Source organism: Orcinus orca, chromosome 18 (assembly GCF_937001465.1).
Source record: "Orcinus orca chromosome 18, mOrcOrc1.1, whole genome shotgun sequence".
NCBI classification, from domain to species: Eukaryota; Metazoa; Chordata; class Mammalia; order Artiodactyla; family Delphinidae; genus Orcinus; species Orcinus orca.
This window is the reverse complement of record NC_064576.1, coordinates 34,722,068-34,745,960: the sequence shown is the minus strand read 5'-3', so window position 1 is coordinate 34,745,960 and position 23,893 is coordinate 34,722,068.

The window sequence follows — 23,893 nt, the reverse complement described above, 5'->3', positions numbered from 1 at the left end:
TCGTTGTCTATTCATGTATTCCACAGATGCAGGGTACATCAAGTTGATTGTGGAGCTTTAATCTGCTGTTTCTGAGGCTGCTGGGAGAGATTTCCCTTTCTCTTTGTTCTCACTGCTCACAGGGGCTCAGCTTTGGATTTGGCCCTGCCTCTGCGTGTAGGTCGCTGGAGGGCGTCTGTTTTTTGCTCAGACAGGACAGGGTTAAAGGAGCCACTGATTCGGGGGCTCTGGCGCACTCAGGCCAGGGGGAGGGAGGGGCACTGCGTGCAGGGCGGGCCTGCAGTGGCAGAGGCCGGCGTGACGTTGCACCAGCCTGAGGCTCACCGTGCGTTCTCCCGGGGAAGTTGTCCCTGGATCCCGGGAACCTGGCAGTGGTGGGCTGCACAGGCTCCCCAGAAGAGGGGTGTGGATAGTGACCTGTGCTTGCACACAGGCCCCTTGGTGGTGGCAGCAGCAGCCTTAGCGTCTCCCGCCCGTCCCTGGGGTCCATGCTTTTAGCCGCAGCTCACACCCATCTCTGGGGTCCACGCTTTTAGCCACGGCTCGCGCCCGTCTCTCTGTTGGGAGTTTTTAAATCACAGTTTCAATTTCAGTACTTGTTATTGGTCTGTTCATATTTTCTATTTCTTCCTGGTTCAGTCTTGAGAGATTGTGCCTTTCTAAGAATTTGTCCATATTTCCAGGTTGTCTGTTTTATTGACATACATTTGCTTGTAGTAGTCTCTTATGATCCTTTGTATTTCTGTCATGTCCATAGTAATTTCTTCTTTTCATTTCTAATTTTATTGACTTGAGTCCTCTCCTTTTTTTTCTTGATGAGTCTGGCTAAAGGATTATCAATTTTTTAAAATCTTTTTAAACAACGAGCATTTACTTTCACTGATCTTTGCTATTGTTTTCTTCATCTCTATTTCATTTACTTCTGCTCTGGTCTTTATGATTTCTTTCCTTCTATTAACTAGATTTTGCTTGTTCCTCTTTCTCTAGTTGTTTTAGTTGTAAGGTTAGGTCATTTATTTGAAATTTTTCTTGTTTCCTGAGGTAAGATTGTATTGCTATAAACTTCCCTATTAGAACTGCTTTTGCTGCATCCCATAGGTTTTGGATCATTGGGCTTTCATTATCATTAGTCTCTAGGTGTTTTTTGATTTTCTCTTTGACTTCTTCAGTGATCTGCTCTTTGTTTAGTAACATATTGTTTAGCCTCCATGTGTTTGTGTTTTTTACAGTTTTTTTTTCTTGTAGTTTATTTCTAATCTCATAGCATTGTGGTCAGAAAAGAAGTTTGATATGATTTCAGTTTTCTTAAATTAACCAAGTCTTGATTTGTGACACAAGATATGATCTATTCTGGAGAATGTTCTCTGAGCACTTGAGAAGAAACCTTATTCTGTTGCTTTTGGATGGAATACTCTATAAATATCAATTAAGTCCATCTGACCTAATGTGTCATTTAAGGCCTGTTTTTCCTTATTGATTTTCTGTCTGGATGATTTGTCCATTGATGAAAACAAGGTGTTAAAGTCCCCCAATATTATTGTGTTACAGTTGATTTCTCCTTTTATGGCTGTTAGAATCTGCCTTATATATTGACGTGTTCCTATGTTAGTTGCATATATATTTACAATTGTTTTATCTTCTTCTTGGATTGATCCCTTGATCATTCTGTAGTGTCCTTCTTTGTCTCTTGTTACAGTCTTTATTTGAAAGTCTATTTTATCTGATATGAGTATTGCTACTGCAGCTTTCTTTTGATCTCCATTTGCATGAAATACCTTTTACCATCACCTCACTTTCAGTCTGTATGTGTCCCTAGGTGTGAAGTTGGTCTCTTGTAGATGGCATATATATGGGTCCTGTTTTTGTATCCATTCAGCCAGTTTATGTTTTTTGTTGGGTCATTTAATCCATTTGCACTTAAGGTAATTATCAATATGTAAGCTCCTATTGCCATTTTCTTAATCGTTTTGGGTTTGTTTTTGTAGCGTTTTTTTTCTTCCCTTCCTCTCTTATTCTCTTCTCTTGTGTTTTGATGACGATCTTTAGTGTTGTGTTTGGGTTGTATTTTCGTTTTTCTATTCTTTTTCTTTTCTTTTGTGTGTGTGTGTGTGTGTGTGTGTATCTATTGTAGTTTTTGGATTTACTTTTCCCATGAGGTTTTGATATAGCAGTCTATATCGGTATAAAGTTGTTTTAAGTTGCTGGTCTCTTTCTTGCCTAGAGAAGTTCCTTTAGCATTTGTTGCAAAGCTGGTCTGGTGGTGCTGAACTCTCTTAGCTTGATTGTCTGTGAAGCTTTTTATTTCTCTGTCAAATCTGAATGAGAACCTTGCTGGGTAGAGTATTCTTGGTTGTAAGTTCTTCCTTTTCATCACTTCAAATATATTGTGCCACCCCCTCCTGACCTGCAGATTTTCTGATGAAAATATCAGCTGATAACCTTAGGGGAGTTCCTTGTATGTTGTCTTTTTTCCCTTGTTGCTTTTAATATTTTTTCTTTGTCTTTGATTTTTATCCTTCTGATTACTATGTGTCTTGGTGTGTTCCTCCTTTGGTTTATCCTGCCTGGGATTCTCTGTGCTTCCTCGACTTGGGTGACTGTTTCCTTTCCCATGTTAGGGAAGTTTTCAGCTTATCTCTTCAAATATTTTCTTTGGTCCTTTCTCTCTCCCTTCTCCTTCTGGGACCCATAATGTGAATGTTGCTGTTTTTAATGTTCCAGAAGTGTCTTAGACGGTCTTCATGTCTTTTCATTCTTTTTTCTTTATTCTGTTCTGCAGCAGTAATTTCCACCATTCTGTCTTCAAGGTCACTTATTTGTTCCTCTGCCTCAGTTATTCTGCTATTGATTCCTCTAGTGTATTTTTCATTTCAGTTATTATATTGTTCATCTCTGCTTGTTTGTTCATTAGTCTTCTAGGTCTTTGTTAAACTTTTCTTGCATCTATCGATCCTTTTCTCCATTCTTTTTCTGAGATCCTGGATCATCTTCACTATCATTCTGAATTATTTTTCCAGAAGGTTGCCTAACTCCATTTCACTTAGTTGTTTTTCTGGGGTTTTATCTTGTTTCTTCATCTGGGACATATACCTTTGCTGTTTCATTTTGTTTAATTTTCTGTGATTGTGAATTCCATTCTGTATACTGCTGGATTGTAGTTCTTCTTGCTTCTGCTGTCTGCCCTCTGGTGGATGAGGCTATCTAAGAGGCTTGTGCAAGCTTCCTGATTGGAGGGACTGGTGGTGGTGGGTCTTGTCCCTCTGGTGAGCAGGGCTCAGTAAAACTTTAATCTGTTTTTCTGCATATGGGTGGGGCTGTGTTCCCTTCCTGTTGGTTGTTTGGCCTGAGGCAACCCAACACTGGAGCCTATAGGCACTTTGGTGGGACTAATGGAAGGCTCACGCCAATGGTCACCTCCCAGAATTGATGCTGCCAGTGTCCTTGTCCCTGCAGTAAGCCCCAGCTGCCCTCCACCTCTGCAGAGACGCTTCAATACTAGCAGAGGTCTGGTCCAGTCTCTTATGGGGTCGCTTCCTTTCCCCCCCTGGGTCCTGGTGCACATGAGACTTTGTTTGTACCCTCCAAGAGTGAAATTTCTGTTTCCCCCAGTCCTATGGAAGTCCTACATTCAAACCCATGAGCTTTCAAAGCTAGATTCTCTGGGAACCCCTCCTCCCATTGCTGGACCCCCAGGCTGGAAAGCCTGACATGGGGCTTAGAACTTTCCCTTCTGTGGGATAACTTCTGTTGCATAATTGTTTTCCAGTTTGTGCGTTGTCCAACCGGCAGGTATAGGATTTGATTTTATTGAGATTGTGCCCCTCCTACTATCTCACTGTGGGTTCCTCTTTGTCTCTGGATGTAGGGTATCTTTTTTTGGTAGGTTCCAATATTTTTTTGTTGATGGTTGTTCAGTAGTTAGTTGTGATTTTTGTGTTTTTTAAGAAGGGGGTGAGCTCATGTCCTTCTATCCTGGTGTCTCGATGTGATCAGAATCATCTCCTTCTGAGCACCAGTGGGAAGGTTCTTAACAAAGTCTCTGGTTGAAACAAGTCTTGATGAGTACATATTTGAATAATAATTGAGTAGTTGAGCAAAATATTATCAGACTGAGGTTGACTAGCCAGCTAAGCAACCTATTTTCCTGATAAGGGGGCTAGCTCAGCAGGCTATTTTTCAGATAAATGCATTTTGGGGAAGTTTCTGAGGCAAATATTGAAGTTATTTGCTAGTTTCCAATCAAATTTTTCTGAGAATTTCCTGAATTTTGTACTTCCTTTTTTTCCCCTTTAAGTCCAAATTGTTTCTAATATTAAGGCTCCTAATCATGTAATGAAGGGGTTAAAAATATTTATAATCTTTTTTATTGTGTCTAGCAATTCACATGCATGATCTCATTTAATTCCCCCAAAACAAAATACTGAGGTTGAATATTACCACAATGAACAGATGTGGAAACTAAGGTTTAAGTAATTTCCCCTTGGAAATTATAGGAATTCAGATTTAAACATATACTTTTTGTAATGCTTGATTTGAAAGGCCATAAATATTAGTAAATAATAGCTTGGGGTCTGGAATCAGACAGATATGGATTTGAATGATGATTCCACTTACTACACGTTTTACAAGTTATTTAATCTCTCTAAACTGCAATTTCCATATCTTTAAAATAAAGATAATAATAAAACCTACCCAATGAACTTGCCATGATGATTGAGTTAGGTAGCATTTAATGCATAGCCTGCCATATAATATGTGCTCAATACATATATTTTCCTATATTATCATTAGACTAAAGTGTATGCTGTTTCCTCTGTGCTATGCTGATTGACCACTAGGAGTTAACCTCCTGTTTTCACTCACCTGTACAAAGTGTAGACTAAAAAGTTTGTAAGATAAAACATATAAGTGTATCATGTCTGTTGAACAAAGGCTTTTTAGAGGACATGTGCCTTAAGAATCTATCTAAAAACAATTTTAGTTAATATCAGCCCTAGGTAAAAATGTATAGGATGGCAGAATTAGGGTGAACTGGTTCTATGATCATCTGTTAAAACTGTCTTTAATTATTTTAACCCTTATCTTTGGTCACTAAATATGACTTTGGTGATTGATTTCTGTAGCTCTGCCTTCTCTTTTTCTTTTGATTGCTACTTTTTCCAAAGGCATCCTGATTCTCAACATTTCCACTATAATACCTCTTGGAACACACACCCACTTACTACTATTGAGGCTCTGATACTGCATGACCCAGTTTCAGTCTGATTTGGCTTATTTTGTTCATTTTTACCATGTCACACTGTGTGCAAATTTTTATCAATCATTATCTCAGTGTTTTTAATTAAATGCTTCTATAATTATCTCATGATACCACTTTATAATTTCTAGTGGTCAAAACTGTGACACTGTAAGACAGTTTTCTATACCTCTTCAAATTATTTGTCTATCACAGTGATGAATAATTGTTTTACCACAACCTACATTTTGTTACATCAGGTAAGGAGTCTTAACTGTCTCTCTTATCTACATTATTGATAAAACTAAGTTAAATTACAGAAGTGATATTAAACTAAACAAAATTACTTGATAATGCTGAAGTGAACCTCATGGAGGAAATTTAAAAAGTATATAAGGGCATTTTAGAGGGAACAATGGAGTCTGAAGTCCAGAAAAATCTCCCTTTTATAGAAACTATTAGAATGATGAAAATTGTCAAAACTTTTTAAAAACTCTGGAAATTAACCCTTGGCTTGCAAAATTCCAGGGAGCATTTTTTGAAGAAAAATAACTCTAAGAAAACTGAACTTTGTGGTATTTAATCAACACTAGTTCTGTCCTCCTTTCCTCAGTCCCACAGTAACCTTGAAACTGTCCTCATCTACAATCATGGTGAAAGTCAGCAATCTAGCAGCCACTGAAAGGAGTAGAAATGAATTGGATCTCCCCAAAGCTGCACTCCCTGAGGACTGTCACTGCTTAACCTGTCTGAAAATTTCCTTGAAACCACCACCACTCCTAAAGGTTGATTTTATTTCATCTGTGTTGAAGCTCCTCCTGTGTGAACAACTTGTTCTCAGTGGTGCTTGTCAGAAACAATCAGCAGAAATTGTTTAATATAGCAGCTTTCTGAGGCAGTGATAACAGTTGGGGCAAACAACAAACTCAGCAAAAAACTTCAAAAGTAAAGCTAGTAAATAAGATGTCCACAGGGGACTTTGAAAAGAAGACCTATTTCTGGGGATCAAGAAGTCCATGCACACATGGAAGGCTGTATGCATGTTCAGGAAAGACATGAGAAGGCCCTAAACTCTCAGCTCTGGCTCTCCTTGAGGATCTGCACAAAAAGGAAGTAAAAGCTAACACAGAGTTGTAACTAAATTCCTATCTGAGAATTGACGGTATGCCTCAATACAGAGAGAAGCCCTCAGCAAAAACCAAGAGACTTATTGGTTCTAAGAATGGAAGGAAATTTCTTCATTCACTAACTAACCATTAAACTAAATGAGCAGAAACTCAGAGATTGCACATAACAAAGAATACACACTTTGAATAAGAAGTGTAAATAACTTAAAAACAACAACAACTATTCCTGGGGAAGAGGAAAAAACTGACTTCAAGAGTTTGTTATTTAAAATGTCCAGGTTTCAACAGGAAATAATGAAACATGCTAAGAAACTAGAATGTATGGTCCATATACAAAAGATATTATTTTCTAAACAAAACCATTACATTATTTAATTTAAATATGACAAAATCAGGAAGACATATCTAAATAAATAAAGGAAAATATGAGAACAATGCCTCACTAAATAAAGGATGACAATAAATTTATAGACATTATTAAAAAGAACCTAATAGAAATTCTGGAGTTGAAAAGTATAAATAAAATTTTTAAAAAACATCACTAGATGTCTCATAGTATATTTGAACTGGCATAAGAAAGAACTGGCAAACTTGAAGATAGATCAATTTAGATTACCTAATGCGAGGGACAGAAAGAAAAAGAATGAAGGAAATGAACAGAGTTTCCTAGACCCTGTAAACAGTATCAAACATACCAAAATTCATAAAATGGAAGCTCCAGAAGAAGAGTGGGATAAAAAGTTAAAAAGAATATTTAAAGTCAAATGGCCAAAGCTTCCAAAATTGCATGATAAATATTAGTCTCTAAAAATACATACATAGACACACTGTAATCAAACTACTGAAAGCCAAATACAAAGAAAGAATCCTGAAAGTAGCAAGAAAGAAGTGATTCCTCATGTGAAAAGGAAACCTCAATAAATTTAACAACCAGTTTCTCACCAGGAACCATGCAGGCCAATATAGGATTACATATTCAGTGTGTTAGGGAAAACAAAAACAAACAAAAACAAGAAAAAACTCTTAACCAATAATTCTATATCTAGCATAAATATCTTTCAAAAATGAAGGAGAGGGCTTCCCTGGTGGCGCAGTGTTGAGAGTCTGCCTGCCATTGCAGGGGACACGGGTTCGTGCCCTGGTCCAGGAAGATCCCACATGCCGCAGAGTGGCTAGGCCTGTGAACCATGGCCGCTGAGCCTGTGTATCTGGAGCCTGTGCTCCGCAACGGGAAAGGCCACAACAGTGAGAGGCCCGCGTACAGCAAAAAAAAAACAAAAACAAAACATGTCCATACAAAATCTCAGACATAAATGTTCATACAATAATCATACATAATTACTAAAAAGTGGAAACCCAAATGTCCATCAATTGATGAATGGATAAACAAATGTGGTAAACAATAGAATATAATATGCATATAAAAAGGAATTAAATAATGTTGCATGCTGTAGCATGGATGAATCTTGAAAATAGTATGCTAAGTAAAAGAAACCAGACTCCAAAGACCATGTATGTTATAATTAATTGTGTTTATATTAAATGTCCAGAATAGGCATATCCATAGAGATAGATATTAGATTAGTGGTTGCCAGGGGCTAAGGCAAAGAGAGAATGAGTGTGACTTCTAAGGTATAGAGTTTCATTTTGGGATGGTGAAAGTATTTTCAAACTAGATAGCAGTGATGATTGCAAAACTTTGAGAATATATTTAAAATCACTGAATTGCACACTATAAAATAGTGAATATTATGGGATATGAAGTATATTTCAATTAAAAAATAAAAGTACATAGCACTACACTCTAAACTTTCCAGGTATCACTTGATATTTTACCTTCTGTATACCCTTTTCATAATTTTGTAATGAATCAAACTCCATTCACTTTCAATTTTTATGTGAAAAATCTGTCATAAAGTGTCATTATTCTGTCTAAAACTCTACCCATATAGCACAATCCATTGCATCTGTTAATTTAAGAAGCCCAGCCACTCTGTATTTCCCATTCCCTATTAAACTACTCTGTGCAAATTACACTTTAGACCTTTCTAAATGTATTGTAATGAGAATTATAGATTACAAAATGTCTACTCATATAACTCCTGTTTAATCTCTCATTTATATGAGAATTTTCACATTTAATAAGTATATTCTTATTCAGGCATTGTTTCTATTGGTGCAAACTTTCTCTGTGTACTGGCTGTTCACTGGAGACAGTAATTTCCACTCACAAATAAATGGTGCAATTGCGATTCATTTGAAATAATCAGTTTATGGGGAAAAAAGTACTATTATGTACAGATTGAGATAAAATAAAATTATATTTATTTCATATTATTCTCCAAATTTCTTTAAAACCAAATTAAAGGTAGAATAAAAATTACACATACAAAAATCTTCAGAAATGCATAATTTGTGTGTCTCACTGAATGTATTTGAAGAAAGTATTACTCATAGTATAAAATATACTTGTTTTGAATGCTTCCTTTTAAGTGAATATGGTGAATAACATACTCATTGAGTGTTTACTATGTACCAGTAAAGATCAAAGTATTTATGCCCTTTTAAACCCATTTAATTTTTTTTAATATATTAAAAGGTATTACCAACATCTCCATTTTACAGATAAGGAATCTGTGGCAGTAATATCAAATTTTTGCCTAATGTCACACAATTATTAAAAATTGGTTACAGGCTTCAGAACTTTTCCTCTTCTTGACTGTTCTCATGAAGCAGTATTGGAGAATTTTTTAGAAAAACAATCGTTCTCATCAGTACTATAAAAACTTCAAAATATGCAAACAAAAAATAAAAAATCTTTTTTTATTCCAGTCCAGTATGTATTATTCATTTTCCCCTTTCCTATTTAAACAGTGCTACTAGAAACATAAGGCCAGACTATATTACTGAAAAAGGTTGTAATCACCATTTCATATATTTGCCACATTTGGGTATAGTATGTTTTTAGTGTTACTATTACTAGAAACTCCAGATACATGCCATTCATTATATTATAATATGTCTATTTTGATTCCGCATTCCCCTTGAAGTTCAAGTGACTGCACTGAGTCTTTCAGTTACCCTTAGCTGTTCCATGAAATGGTACAAAATGGACTAAAATGAATATCAATCACCACAAACAAAATGGAAAGTTCAAAGAAGTTTTCACTCCATCATTAATGTACATCACTTGCTCTTCAGCTTACACATATTATATCAGTGAAAATTCATGCAAAGGATTTAAAAGTTCTTTTAAGATTTACCCTGGAAATGATTTTCATAAGAATTATCTAAACTGAGATCTAATCTACAGTAGAGAGTTGCTTTGAATGTGATAGTTCCTTACATGACATTTAATTGTGTCATGGATTATTATTCACAAAGAATTCAAGCATAAGTCTCTAGAGACATCTTACCATGTAGAAATCTTTAAAAAGGGAGCACTTTGAAAATATAGTTATCCTGCCCCACTCAAATTTAATATTTGTAGTAAGTTATCACATTTTCAGATAATACTGAACAGAGTTTTTAAATAAATATCTTATAATTTTATCTAGCAGTGATTATTTTCCCCACAAAATCTTCTTTAAAGTTGAAATGTGTTGCTTATACTAAACTTTTACATATGTCAGGAATGCATAAACACTTGTATAACAAATTTATTGTTCAATAAAAGGTATGAAAACTTTTAGAAATACGTATTTGTATCATATTCTCAAACTTTATTATAGAATATTAGTGTTTAGCTTAAGGAAATATTTATTGAAATTAAACTTCATAAATATTTATTGATTATTGGCAGTTTTTAAAATTTCTGTTAAGTAACATTGTGTACTATTGACACTAGATATTTGAACACAGTTTTCTAATTGAATATATGACTTGAATGCTGAAGGTCATTCCTTGGATTTGAAAATAACATATATGTAATAAATGAGAAAACTAAGTTCTGCACATTTTCTACTCACTTATTATGCACAGAGCTAACACTGTCACTATATGTGGCATCTCCAGGTGGCAAGTACATCAGTGGGAGACTGGGAAAACTTGTAGAATCAATTACAATTGCAGGTAAAATTAAACTTGGAAGCCAAATCATTAATATGTTGAATATGCATCTGGTTACAATTCTTTGAACTATTTAAGAACATTTCTACCTTATTCTAACTCAGGAGCTTCTTACATGTTGTAACTGCTCTGTCTGAATTAAGACCATATGTGAAGTTTAGACTTACCCCCAAGGAATCCATCTGGAGCAACTGATGTCGATCCGTAGGTAAATCTTGGTGCCCACTTACAAGTTTTAGGGAGATAGGTAGCTAAATGAGTTGACTAAACGGCACTTCTATATTTTTTAATGTATGTGTTGTGAACTTTAATACCTAGAATTTGTGAGATTTAAGATGATTTTTGTTTGAAATTAAATCTATCATTATTTGTATTAGACATCTAATTTATAATTAAAATGTCATAGATAACTAATAAAGGACATACTGTATAGCACAGGGAACTGCACTCAATACTCTGTAATGACTTATATGGGAAAAGAATCTTAAAAAATTATATGTATATGTATATATGTATATGCATAACTGATTTACTTTGCTTTACACCTGAAACTAATGAAACATTTTACATCAAATATATTCCAATTAAAAAATCAACACTTCTTAGAAATATATTAATTCCTTCATAATCTACGTTACTTTTAGAGTATCACATTATAAACTCCAGTTAAATTAGAACCAATAAACAAGTTATGGACTATTGAAACATTTCTTAATAAATTATATAAAGAGTATATTATTTAATTTCTATGGATAGTATATTATTAAAATAGTTACTCTTCTAGAAATCTCTAATAAGATTTTGTGATACAATGTTTAATAGAATGTCTTGCCCAAAGATATATAATTTGTTACAGTTATTATTAAATTCATAAAAGATGAATATTCAAAAATATAAAAGTATATACTATACACAAACCCACACTACATATAGTCATTTCAGTCATCGTATTTATATATACTATAGTACCAAAAAATTGTATAAGTCCCACAACATTTTTATTTAGTTGAAAGAAATAATATTATGGAATCCTAAATTATGGAATCAGAAGCAGATATAAGAATCCAGGTTATATGTACTTTGAAGAAATTTTAAAAATTTGCAAAAATGTAATAAATGCCACTCTTCTTACATGTTTTTTGTTTTGGATTATAAAGTGATTTTCACAAAAATGTATGTAATTTACATTAATATGGAATAAATTTATTATTGTTATACTAAAATAAATTTATAAATAGATTTTAAATTACTTTTCATTATAAATATTGTAAGTATTGATGCATATAAGCCACATACACAGAAGCTCTTTGGTGTCCTCAGGAATTTTTAAGAGTACAAGGTATTTCCAAGATCAGAAAACTTGTGAATCATTGCACACAGGCTTGCCTTTGAAATGTCAGTGGGCACAATATAGTTTCCAAGGGAGTGAAAAGTGGTTCCTGGAGTTGGGTGAAAGTATCTTATTCTTTTCTTTTATGAAGCACAGACACACATATAATACATGAACGGATATACAAGTATATCTGGTATTAAAATTCCATGCAAGATTGTGACAATTAGAAAAAAATATATAAATGGGTCCTTAGGGGGGATGATAATGGAATAAAAAGACTATAAATCCTACTGTAGGTTAAAATATAAGTTCTAGATGAGAGTGGTAATGTGCTTACTTAGCATCAGAGTATTTGTGGAAGAGCATCCACTTCACAGCTATTTTCTGTCCTCTTTGACTATAACATAACTCATTTACTTGGCTGGGTTTTTGGGTATGGGTCTCCATGATCACATAACTACCATGTCTGGTTGTCACATCCATGTAGGCCTTTTGTGTTCTCATCCTGATCATTCAATTCCCTCAAAGGTTTCAGTACATCCTTAGCCTTCCTATACATCTCTTGGAGATGAGAAGCAAAGGGGATTTTAGTTGCTTTCCCATTCCATGGGGTCTTTGAAAGTGTCAGCCATCTGTTTCAAGTTTCTTTTTTCCCCATACACTTCAAGCTACCTTTTCTAGTCTTTTTCAATGACCTATGTGTAAGAATGCTACTTCTCAAAATTCCAGAGGAGGGTGGCTTAAAGTATTTTTCTGCTCTTGGATCTTCAGCCACTATGTCTTGGTGGGCAAAAGAAGACAATATCACACTGATCTCAATGAACTAATAGCTCCTGAATTCTGATTACACCATATCTAATCTTTGTTTACTTCACTTAGGAAAATTTTATCTGTGATCTAAGGATGGCTAACATAGCATCCATGAAGCACTTTATGCTAATAACTAGAAGTCACTGTATTCTTCATTGTCACATAGATACTTTTTTAAAGAAAGTATTATATCTCAATCCCAATCTCCCAATTGGGAGACATATATACACTATTATGTATAAAATGGATAACTAATAAGAACCTGCTGTATAAAAAAATATACTACAAAATACTTACAAAATACTTTTTTAAAAATGTCAATTTCACCTGAGCATGTCCTTGATGAAGCAGTAAATGTTATTACTTTTGTTAAATCCCAACTTTGAGAATATATCATTTTAATATTCTGTGCAAAAAAATGGGTATATGTATAAGTATTTCTGCTGCAACAATGTCCAACCAATGATTGTCTCCAGGAAAGGTCCTTGGGAGATCGTTTCAGCTATGCATTGACAGTCTCAGTTACTTCAACAGAAATTAAAGAATAAGCCATTGTCCTCAATTCAGTAAAAGCAGAAACCTTAAACTTATACTTTGGATACTGTCATTGCCATATGAGCTCAAAAATCTGGAAAGAGCTAATAAAATTGGTATATGTTCTTAGAATGTGTACATGAGAACTATTAAGTGGGAAAATTGAATACATTGATTTCTTTCTTCTAGGGTCAATTCCTTACTCTCACACTAAGAGTTTAATTACAAAATACTGATCATGTAAGATGGACTTTCAAGATTTTTCATGCCATTTAATTTTTCCTAAAGTTTTGTACTTACTGATATTACAAAATTCTTTTATATAGATTTTTATTCCCATGTATGTTACTTAAAAATAGCTGAGTGATATTGTAGTTCCATTATATTGAGTAGATGAAATTCTTTCATTCAGAATTTATAATTTCTTAGGAAAACAGAACTTCTTCAGCACTCATAGCTTCTTTTCATCTGTGACAACACATTATTCTCAATCTTTTCCATAAAAATTACAGAATACATGTTTGTCATTATTATTATAATTAAAAAACTAAGTTTACTAAATTCAGAGTGGAGACACACAAATTATTTAAAGTTGTGTTAATGATTCCTCTTTTAAAAGAAAATTTTAAGATAGTATGCCAACAGCTTATGGTTCTATAAAAGATATTCAATTTATTTTAATAAAAGGACTTTGTTATAACTACTAACTTCTCAAAAAGAAATAATGCATTAAAATGCAATTATTAGTAGTAAGAGCTTCTATAGAAATTAGTAAATATATGTCATTTTACAAGCCATGTGAAAAACAGTGTGATACAAATAATGTGTGACACGTCTGAAACAATTGTGAGAAAAGCAATGATAGAGAATATAGTCTTCCAATTCATTTATTTTTCAATTTATCTCTTGTGGAAAAAAGTACACATTCAGAGATCTGCAGAAATCAAAAGTGTACGAGTCAAGGGCTGAAACACAAGAATGGACATTTTACTCATCACTTTTTGGAATATTTAACAAGGACTACAGAGAGACATTTCAAGTGAGAAACTGGGGACAATGTCAGTGGAAAATCACTCTTCAATATTGAAAATAATAACATTTAGCACATAGGGAGTGTCTTTGGTAATGTATAGAAAACCACTTTAAGAAATGGTTTGTATATGTTTTCCTGAGGAGTCTTTTGAAAACCTAAATCCAGTTAGGGCAACCTGATGTTATCGACTGCAGTGTAACTAAAGAAAGTGTTGGCCTGATCAGTTTTGTTGTAACCTTGCTTTCTGAAGCGATGCTGGATTAATGGAAGGATGATGCTTTTCAACAGAAGCTGCAAAGAGAGGATCTTAAAGAATTGGGATTTGTCAGTATATCTCCAGCACTTTCTAAGAAACAGCATAGTCTGATAAAATTGTTGTAGGATTCTAATTCTCTTGGGAGAAAAAGTAAATAATTATAGTTTTATGTAGTTATTCTCCATGACTTGTTACTTGCTAATAAAACATATTTCTGACAGTATTTGGCCATCCAATATGGTCTTTATACAAAATAAGATACAGTGACCAGAAAACATTCTTTTCCTAGTAAAATTCCTGTTTTTCTTCTGTATTATCTTCCTTTCTTTCCTTCTTTCTTCTTTCTTTCCTTCCTTCCTTCCATTTTTTAAAAAACCAACTCAATGATATTTTTTATTGCCACACTTCTTCACATGGGCACCATAATTCTCAAGTCTAATTATTAATTGGTAGAATTAGATTACTGAGTTATAGAATGATAGGTGTGAAATAAACTGAAGTAAAAACTAAAAACCAAGAATAGCTTGATTTGGGGACTTCCATAGTGGTGCAGTGATTAAGAATACGCCTGCTAATGTAGGGGACAAGGGTTCGAGCCCTGGTCTGGGAAGATCCCACATGCCACGGAGCAACTAAGTCCATGCGCCACAACTACTGAGCCTGCACTCTAGAGTCTGTGAGCCACAACTACTGAAGCCCGCATGCCTAGAGGCCGTGATCCGCAACAAGAGAAGCCACAGCAATAAGAAGTATGCGCACCTCAACGAAGAGTAACCCCTGCTCGCCGCAACTAGAGAAAGCCCGCACACACACAGCCAAAAATAAAATTTTAAAAAAAAGAATAGCTTGATTTGAATGTGAGGTATCTTTAAAATGCTGTTTCTCTATTCTCTTCTTTTAGACTATACTTACTGACACTTTACTTAATTGTTACAAGGCTGTCTGATCCTTTTACCTCCCTAAATTTTAATCTCCTCCTTGATCTTGGCATTATTCTAATGGAAGAACATTGAGAACAATGTTCCCCATTCAAAAACAAAACTAAGTTCTCTGGTAGTTTTCATTTCTCCTAGTAACACTATGCCTGGGCCTCATGTGATTTTTGATTCCCAGATTTCTTTGACTTTAAACTTATGAAAATGGGTACAGTCAATTTGCAGTTGAAAAATATCTTTCACATTATGGTAACGCATGAAAAACACAATGTTATAAACGAGTTTTTAATTTTATGTACACACAGATATACACAGATATAGAAAATTTATATTTTGAATTGAATTTTCAGAAGGAATTTCCTTTTTTTCTTAAATTATAAAAAGAATACATGAGCATTATTAAAAAATAAAACTAAGCAAAAATATGTTAAAAGACAGTTAATAAATTCCTTACCCTGTCACTATCTTTTTCTCTGAAATAGACAATCTATCTTCTAGCATACATCTCACAACCTTTTCATCTTGTTTTCATTGTCATATAAAATATTATCACACACAGCATACCTCTTGATTGGAGAGAATGCAATATCTTTTGATATTACTTTCAGTACTGTAATTCTTAACATTCAATATGACTGATTGACAGGGTTTCTCAGAAAAACTAATTTCTTTTCGTGATACTGCAGTTTCATTTTATCAAAACTATATTCACCCAGAGTAACTTTATCCTAGATATATTCCATCCAAATATCCTTCTTGTTTTTACATTTCTCTGTTTCGGACTCCTATGCCTGGAAACATACACTGCCAGACCAAGGCTTTAGAAATGCACATCCTATACACACACCCAGGTCTTACGTGGAGGGCTAATTAAAGAGGGCTAATTAAACAAAAAACAAGCAGCAATACAGTAATGCAAGGATGGGAAAATATTTTGAAAGGATCTCCTGCTCTTGATAGTGGCAGAAATATTTGTGGTTATCGTTTAAAAATGGAGGAAGTGAGAATGTCTTCACCTTCTCCTCTTGTCACAGTATTAAAAAACTATAGCAGTCACAGCTCAGAAGCAGGAAGGCCAATGAAGCAAGTACTATGTAGATGCAGCCATGCTTTGTAGATGGAGCTGTTTTCTATATTTACTGCCCAGCCAGTGAGAACATAGTTATACTCTCTGAGCTTCTAAGACATTTCCCAGGGAAAAAAAATGAGGTTAAACAGTGAAAATCAGGGGGTTCCTTCCTGAGTAGCAATGCCAGATAAAATCCAGATGCCCAATTCAATTTGAATTTCAGTTAAATAATTAATAAATTTTAATATATGTCCCAAATATTGTACGTACTTTATACTCACCCCCCAAATAGCTGTTTATCTGAAATTCAAATTGAACTAAGCATTTTGTATTTTTATTTGTTAGTTATGGCAGTCCTGCTCCTGAGGAAATAGTTTTTCCTCAGCTGTTTCTCTCTTATCGTATTTTCCTGGACTACTTTAACAAGCTTCCATGCTTTTCCTGCACACTGTACAAACCAGTTTCCTCTCTGCTGCCTATTTGTCCCAACCCATATACCTGATGTTGTTTATTTTCCTTGCAATTATATAATGAATTTCACAAAAAGTATGTAATTTACTTTTTGAGGGGGCAGTGCTAGTGTAAATAGTGTCTTTTTTTTTTTTTTTTCAAATTCCAATTGTCCATTGCTGGTACATAGGAAAGTAAAGGACTTTTGTGTATTAATATTATATCCTGCAACTTTGTATCATCATTTATCACTTCCAGGAGTTTTTGTTTTCTTTTGTTTTTCCTTATTCTTTGGGATTTTCTAAATATACAATCATATCATCTGCAAACAAACATAGTTGCATTTCTTCCTTCCCAATCTTTATGCCTTTCATTTGCGTTTCTGTCTTACTGCATTAGCTAGGACTTTTACATCTATGTTGAATGAGTTTGGTGAGAAGGGATGTCTTTACCTTGTCCCTGATATTAAGGGAAAAACATCTAGTTTCTCAGCAATAAGTGTGTTGTGAGCTGTAGATGTTTTATAGATGTAATTTATCCAGTTGAGGAAATTCCTCTTGATTTCATTTTCTAAATTTTTATCATATATGGGCGTTGGTTAATTGTCAAGTGCTTTTTCTGCTTCTATTGATATAATCATATTTTTTTTTTTTTTTTTTTTTGCGGTACGCGGGCCTCTCACTGTTGTGGCCTCTCCCGTTGCGGAGCACAGGATCCGGATGCGCAGGCTCAGCGGCCATGGCTCACAGGCCCAGCCGCTCTGCGGCATGTGGGATCCTCCCGGACCGGGGCACGAACCCGTGCCCCTGCATCGGTAGGCGGACTCTCAACCACTGCACCACCAGGGAAGCCCAATCATGATTTTTGACGTGATGAAATACATTAATTGATTTTTGGATGTTGAATTAGTCTTATATACCTTGAATAAATCCCTCTTCTCAAATATTCTATTTATAACAACTAAGTTGTTCTGCCTTTTGGATTACATCAAAGTGTGACATTAAACACAATATGCTAATTTTTAATATTTTTCTATTTTTAGTTGACAGTGAAGAAGTAACCATTCAGGAAAACATTTTATGTTAGAGAAGATAAATAGTTCTGAGTAGTGCAGAAGTAAAAAGATTATTCTACATAGCAAAGAAGAGAGGATGGTCTAAAGGAAGTAAAAACAGTAGCAGCAGGAAGATGATGAAATTACATCTATTAAAGGTTTTGTTACTGTTGCTTCCCTGCTTGGTTTTCAAATATATAATATCAATTCCTTTTTTACACAAAAACTGTGTGATTAACTTGCTTAAGAGAAAGATTATTTAAAAATACTTAAAGTAGCTCAAATCCACCCCTTTTGTAGGATAATACTCATAAAACACAATAAATATATGTAAAAATTTAATAAAACTTTAAGCATTTTAACTGTTAATAATTTTATTTAATGTGATCCAGTATCATTTAAAATTTTTTCCACATCATAAATTGTGTCAAATTGTTTGTTTTCAAGATTATAATTTAGCCTACACTTCCAAAAAAGTTTTGTACAATTCTACAGTTCTATGTTCTTCATCCTTTTCTTTTTATTATTTATATTTCCTTTACTGATATATATACATCTATAGAAATGTGATTTTTATTTTCATTTTTAATGTGTGATTATTGTGCTACTAACTTGTATCTATTGACAATAAGACAAAAAAATTATTTACAAACACAGTGTTTGGTTTTTATTTCTATTTTTATTATTTTTTTAACTTTTCAAAACTTTGTCAAAGAAGTGGCAAAAACAGTGCCAATTTTCTTGGCTTCTACTAACTTTACACATGGCCTGTTATTTTTATTTTTTTACGGTACACGGGCCTCTCACTGTTGTGGCCTCTCCCGTTGCTCCCGTTGCGGAGCACAAGCTCCGGACGCGCAGGCTCAGCGGCCATGGCTCACGGGCACAGCCACTCCGCGGCATGTGGGATCTTCCCGGACCAGGGCACGAACCCGTGTCCCCTGCATCGGCAGGCGGACTCTCAACCACTGCACCACCAGAGAAGCCCTGGCCTGTTATTTTAATGCTTTATTAGCAGAATTGACCATGCTTATAAGCAAGAGTAGGTGATTGTTAATATAATAATATTTTAGGGACACTGAAATAATGACCTTGCCTTGCACCAAAATATCCTACCCTGTCATACTAACATTTTAAATAATAACCTGATTAGTATTCTCAGCACACATTTGCTCATCTCACTTGCCTCTGGATGTCTCAAATTCTCAAAAATAATTTGGCTATGCATTTCTCACTGTTGACATTCACCCCCTGTATCTTAAGTTCATCTCCAAATTCTGGAACATCTTTCTGTTTGTAAGTGTTCATCTTTAGCTTTGATTTTCTTGCTTAGATATAGAGCCTGGCCTCTGCATCTTTCCTACACTAAATTATATTTTAATTATGTCATGTTTCAGAGCATCAGTCTGTGATATCACAAGTGGTCATAGTTCCTATTCATAAGTCCCCCTAAAATACTTCAAAAACTTGCATCAGTACTTAACTCTATTCTTCCTTTGTGCTGACATTCTGTTGCCACAGATGACATTCACTTGCCATAGTTTTAGACCAGTGTAAAAAGTCAAATGCAGCGAGAAAATTTATAAAACCAAAATTATTGAGCATATAAAATATAACAGGAGCTGATATGGGTTTCAGGGATCCATCAAGATTTTACCTTTTGTGAGGTCACTAATAAGGAAGTATTGTTTATATACTGAGTAATATTTCTCCCAGGGAACTGTCTAGTAATTAAGTTCTAGCAGAGAAGTTGCTTTGGAAAAGTCTTATTCAACAGCAGAGATGTTAAAGATCTTCCTTTTATCATTTAGACATTATATAAAACAGACATTAGGAAGGGCAGTTGTTGAGAAATGGGATGTGTTTAGGTGCCAGGTGAGTTTAGACATACCTTCTCTAGAGACTCAGTCTTCTCTTTGCAATGGCAAGCTGCAAAGACTGAAAAATTCCTAAAAAGGATTAGATAAATTTTTAGAATAAGACACTCAAAATTTCTAAGGTAGTATTTTTCAAACCTGAACCATAATCTATCAGTGATTATTAAAATCCAACTATTTAGTCATTATTGGCTTAACATTTTCAAATAAAATCACAGAATGAAAGTATCAGAGTGCAAGAATATAGTAAGAATAATTATTAGACAAAACTTGTTCGAATTGTCTGTGTGTTTACATTTATTATTTTTGATGCATGATATATTTCTTATTATGGGCCATAGTTTTTTTAAAAATTGAGTTATAAATTATTGAACTGGATACAGAGGTGAGGCTAAAAATGTATAATGGGCTGAGAAGGTCTGATAGAAAATGTAAACCATATGTTACATAATATTTATATATTCAAATCCACTAACTATTCCAATTCAGCATCCAATCATATAGCAAACCATGTAATCTAGGAAAAAAGGAAATAGGAATCAAATTAGTTTGAATTTCTTTACTTGATAATATTTTTTGTGAAATATTTTCCTCATAAAGCCAACCATATATTCTAGATTTATTTTTAACTCTTGGGCTCTCACATAAGTTGCTGAAATTTCCTTTTCTTCCCCAGAAAACCACTTTATGTATATATAGAAGGTCTTAGCTTTGAAACTCTTTGCAACAAAAGTTGAACTGAAGCTTATAACACAAACATTTCTACTTAAATTATTTTTTATACAATATGGATATATGGTTATATTTGATTCTAAATATTAATTTGGAAAGTAAAAATTTGATATTTAATTGACTAATCAATGTAAAGAAAAAAATAGTATTTTGAAATAATTAAGGGAAAGCTTACCATGTTTTTAAACTGGAGAACTTCAATAATTTTCTAAATGTAACAATTGCATTGTATATAAGCTCATAGATCATATGAATATAGATATTTTGAAACCAGACTTCTTTCAGGAATTCTTTGGTGTAAAAATTAAAACCAATTCAAAAACATGGTTTTTGTCCAGAATAAAACAGAGAGAGTATATATATATATTCAAGTAAATAAGCACACACACATTTGTGGAAAAGGTAAATTTTCCATATGTTTCCAGATGCAATGCAAAAATCTAAAAATATGTAAATATGGGAAGGTGGTAGTTACTCCCAGGAGAAAGAGCAAACTATGCCTTCTAGAATACATTTGAAGAAGAAGACAAGAATAATAAAGATGTAAAGAGAGGCTCTTTTGATCTTCATAATAAAATTGAAGGTGAGCTTAATTTCTGAGATGATAAGATTTGGTGTTCTTCCACCTTAGGGTTGCCAGATATAGCAAATGAAAATACAGGACCCATAGTTAAATTGAATCTCATATGAATAAGAAATACATATACACATACATATATTTGCATTATAGACACATTATATATATAATTTTTAGTGAGTATGTTTGTGTAATATGTGGGATGTGCTTATACTAAAAAAAAATGTGTTGTTTATCTGGCATTCAGAATTAAATATAAGTCCTTTTTATTGCCTGGAAACCTCACCCCACTCCTCTCTGGAAAGTTAGTAAATGTTTGGAATTCTTTCTTTGATGAGAAGAACGAAATTAATTTGATTTGAATAAAGAGATGAGTCAAATACTAGGAGAAACACTGTGAATTAATTAGAAGGATTTTTAAAATTTGTTTTTAATATAGTCCACGTTGCAAGGTGACCTTTATCTTCAATGCTTAATTACCTTAAAATGTAGAAAAGAAAATAGATTCTTAAATTTATATCAAATTTGGAATTGTCAGTGTGGGTATGATATAATCATTAAAATGCTGGAATTAGTTTAGTCAAGGAAAAACTTATTTAATGTATCTGGTTAAGGAGAATGTTTAGAAAAGATAACTGTTAGGAAAATAGTTATCAGATTAGAGAACAAAATAATGACAAAGAAAATATGGAAGCAGCTAAAGATTAAAGAATGAAAGCTGGATCAGGGATTGGGGCCCACTCTTCTTAAGTTAAAAGCATAATAGTTGAGTTGTTACTGCCTGCAAAGTTGCTGCCTGCAAAGTTGCTGTCATTATTACTATCAGGGTCAAGAGCAATATTTCTGAAAATGGAAATCCTTGAAAAATGTTGGGAGAGGTGTATAAGTTTATAAATGATAAGAAATGGTATAGATTTAGGGTGAGGACAGATTGTTGAATAAGGTGTTAGAAAAGTGGTGAAAAGGTAGCACTAGAGAATGAGAAAATTCCCCTATTTTTGGCTTAATAATACCAGAAAATAGCAGATAGAGCAAGAATTTTAAGACTTCAGGTAAATAAATATTTCACTTTAATTGAAAGAGTAAAGTTTGCTCAAATAAAATTTGAGAATATAGAGACATTTGTCAATAATTAATGTATAAGATACAAAAGAATGAGCTAGGCACATTACTAAATAAGGCAGAAATAAGTAAAAGGCAAGTGTTTCAGGATTTTATTGACTGGAGAACATTCACCCCAATCATGATTATGAATCACAAGGGAAAAATAAAAAATAATTCAAAAGGAGAGAGTCATGTCACCTCATTCATGAGGAAGGAGGTTGTGTATAAAACTTTTCAACCTGTATCAAGGAGTCAATGATAAAATGTTTGTTGTTTTGCCAGTCCTGGATGCTTTATATTTTGGAAATTGTCTGTGTAGTTGGAAGGTGACTGACACTGATTAAAAATTAACTATGAACCTTCTAAAATGACCATCTGAACCTCAAAGAAAAATGTCTCCTTAGAAAGTAATAGCATTTTAGCTTAATTCAAGTCTCAGGCTGTTATTAGAATTTACTATAACTTCTCTGAATAAAAGATGAAACTAAAAAGTAAAACCATGAACATTATAGTAAAAAAATCCCATGTTAGCAACCCAAAACTCTTCAAAAGGGAGAGTATTAGACTAAATCACATTTTAAATATGATATTAGATATTATACCTCTTTTATGTTTTTGTTTTCAAGAACCAGTCTAAGGTAACCAGCTCAGGTTTCAAAAATACTATATAACACCCAGACAATAGAGATTCTGACAATCACTGGCAAAACATAAGCTTTGTATAATACTGATGTGTATATAGAGACAACAGATAACTTATGTGATCAATATCAACATGTAATGTTATATCAGTTGATGCACAGTGGTCAAGAGAATACATTTTATGTTCTCACAGGTCTGTGCTAAATTTGAATTTTACTTTTGCTACTTACAAAATTTCTAAGCTTAAATGAGTATCTAATCTCTACAAGTCTCAGCTTTATATTTTAAATATAATAACATGATTTCATAATTTGTTATAGAGATTTAATAAGATAATTCATGTCAAATATTTAATTCATACTAAATGTTACTGTCATCTTGCTATTTTGAGATGCTGAAGATTCCCATACTCAAAGTTATGTGATAACATACTAGCAAGTGTAAAATTTGAATTTTATGATGTTTATTAGTTTAATTACAAAATTAATTTCTTACCATGAAAGCTACTTTTTATGAATAATGCATTTGAAATGAACACATTTTCTTCCTTATTGTCAAATTTTATTTCCTTAATTTAGGTCTAGTTAGTTCATTTTATTAGTGTTTCTCAAATATAAACACAATAGCATATATAATATTTTCAAATACATAGATTGATTAGTGAACCCAATAACATAAAACCAATGCTACTACTTATGTACTCTCAAAAATATATATTTTGATGTAGAAATAGGGCCTATACTCTCTACTGAGTAGCAAGTAGTTTAGTTTGGACAAAACTGAAATGAATTTATCATATTCATTACATGATGTTGATAATGTTTCTCTCAAGAGCTAATGTGAGGGGGGACCTTGAAGATGGCAGAAGAGTAAGATGCGGAGATCACCTTCCTCCCCACAGATACACCAGAAATACATCTACACGTGGAACAACTCCTACAGAACACCTACTGAAGGCTGGCAGAAGACCTCAGACCTCCCAAGAGGCAAGAAACTCCCCACGTACCTGGGTAGGGCAAATGAAAAAAAGGAAAAACAGAGACAAAAGAATAGGGA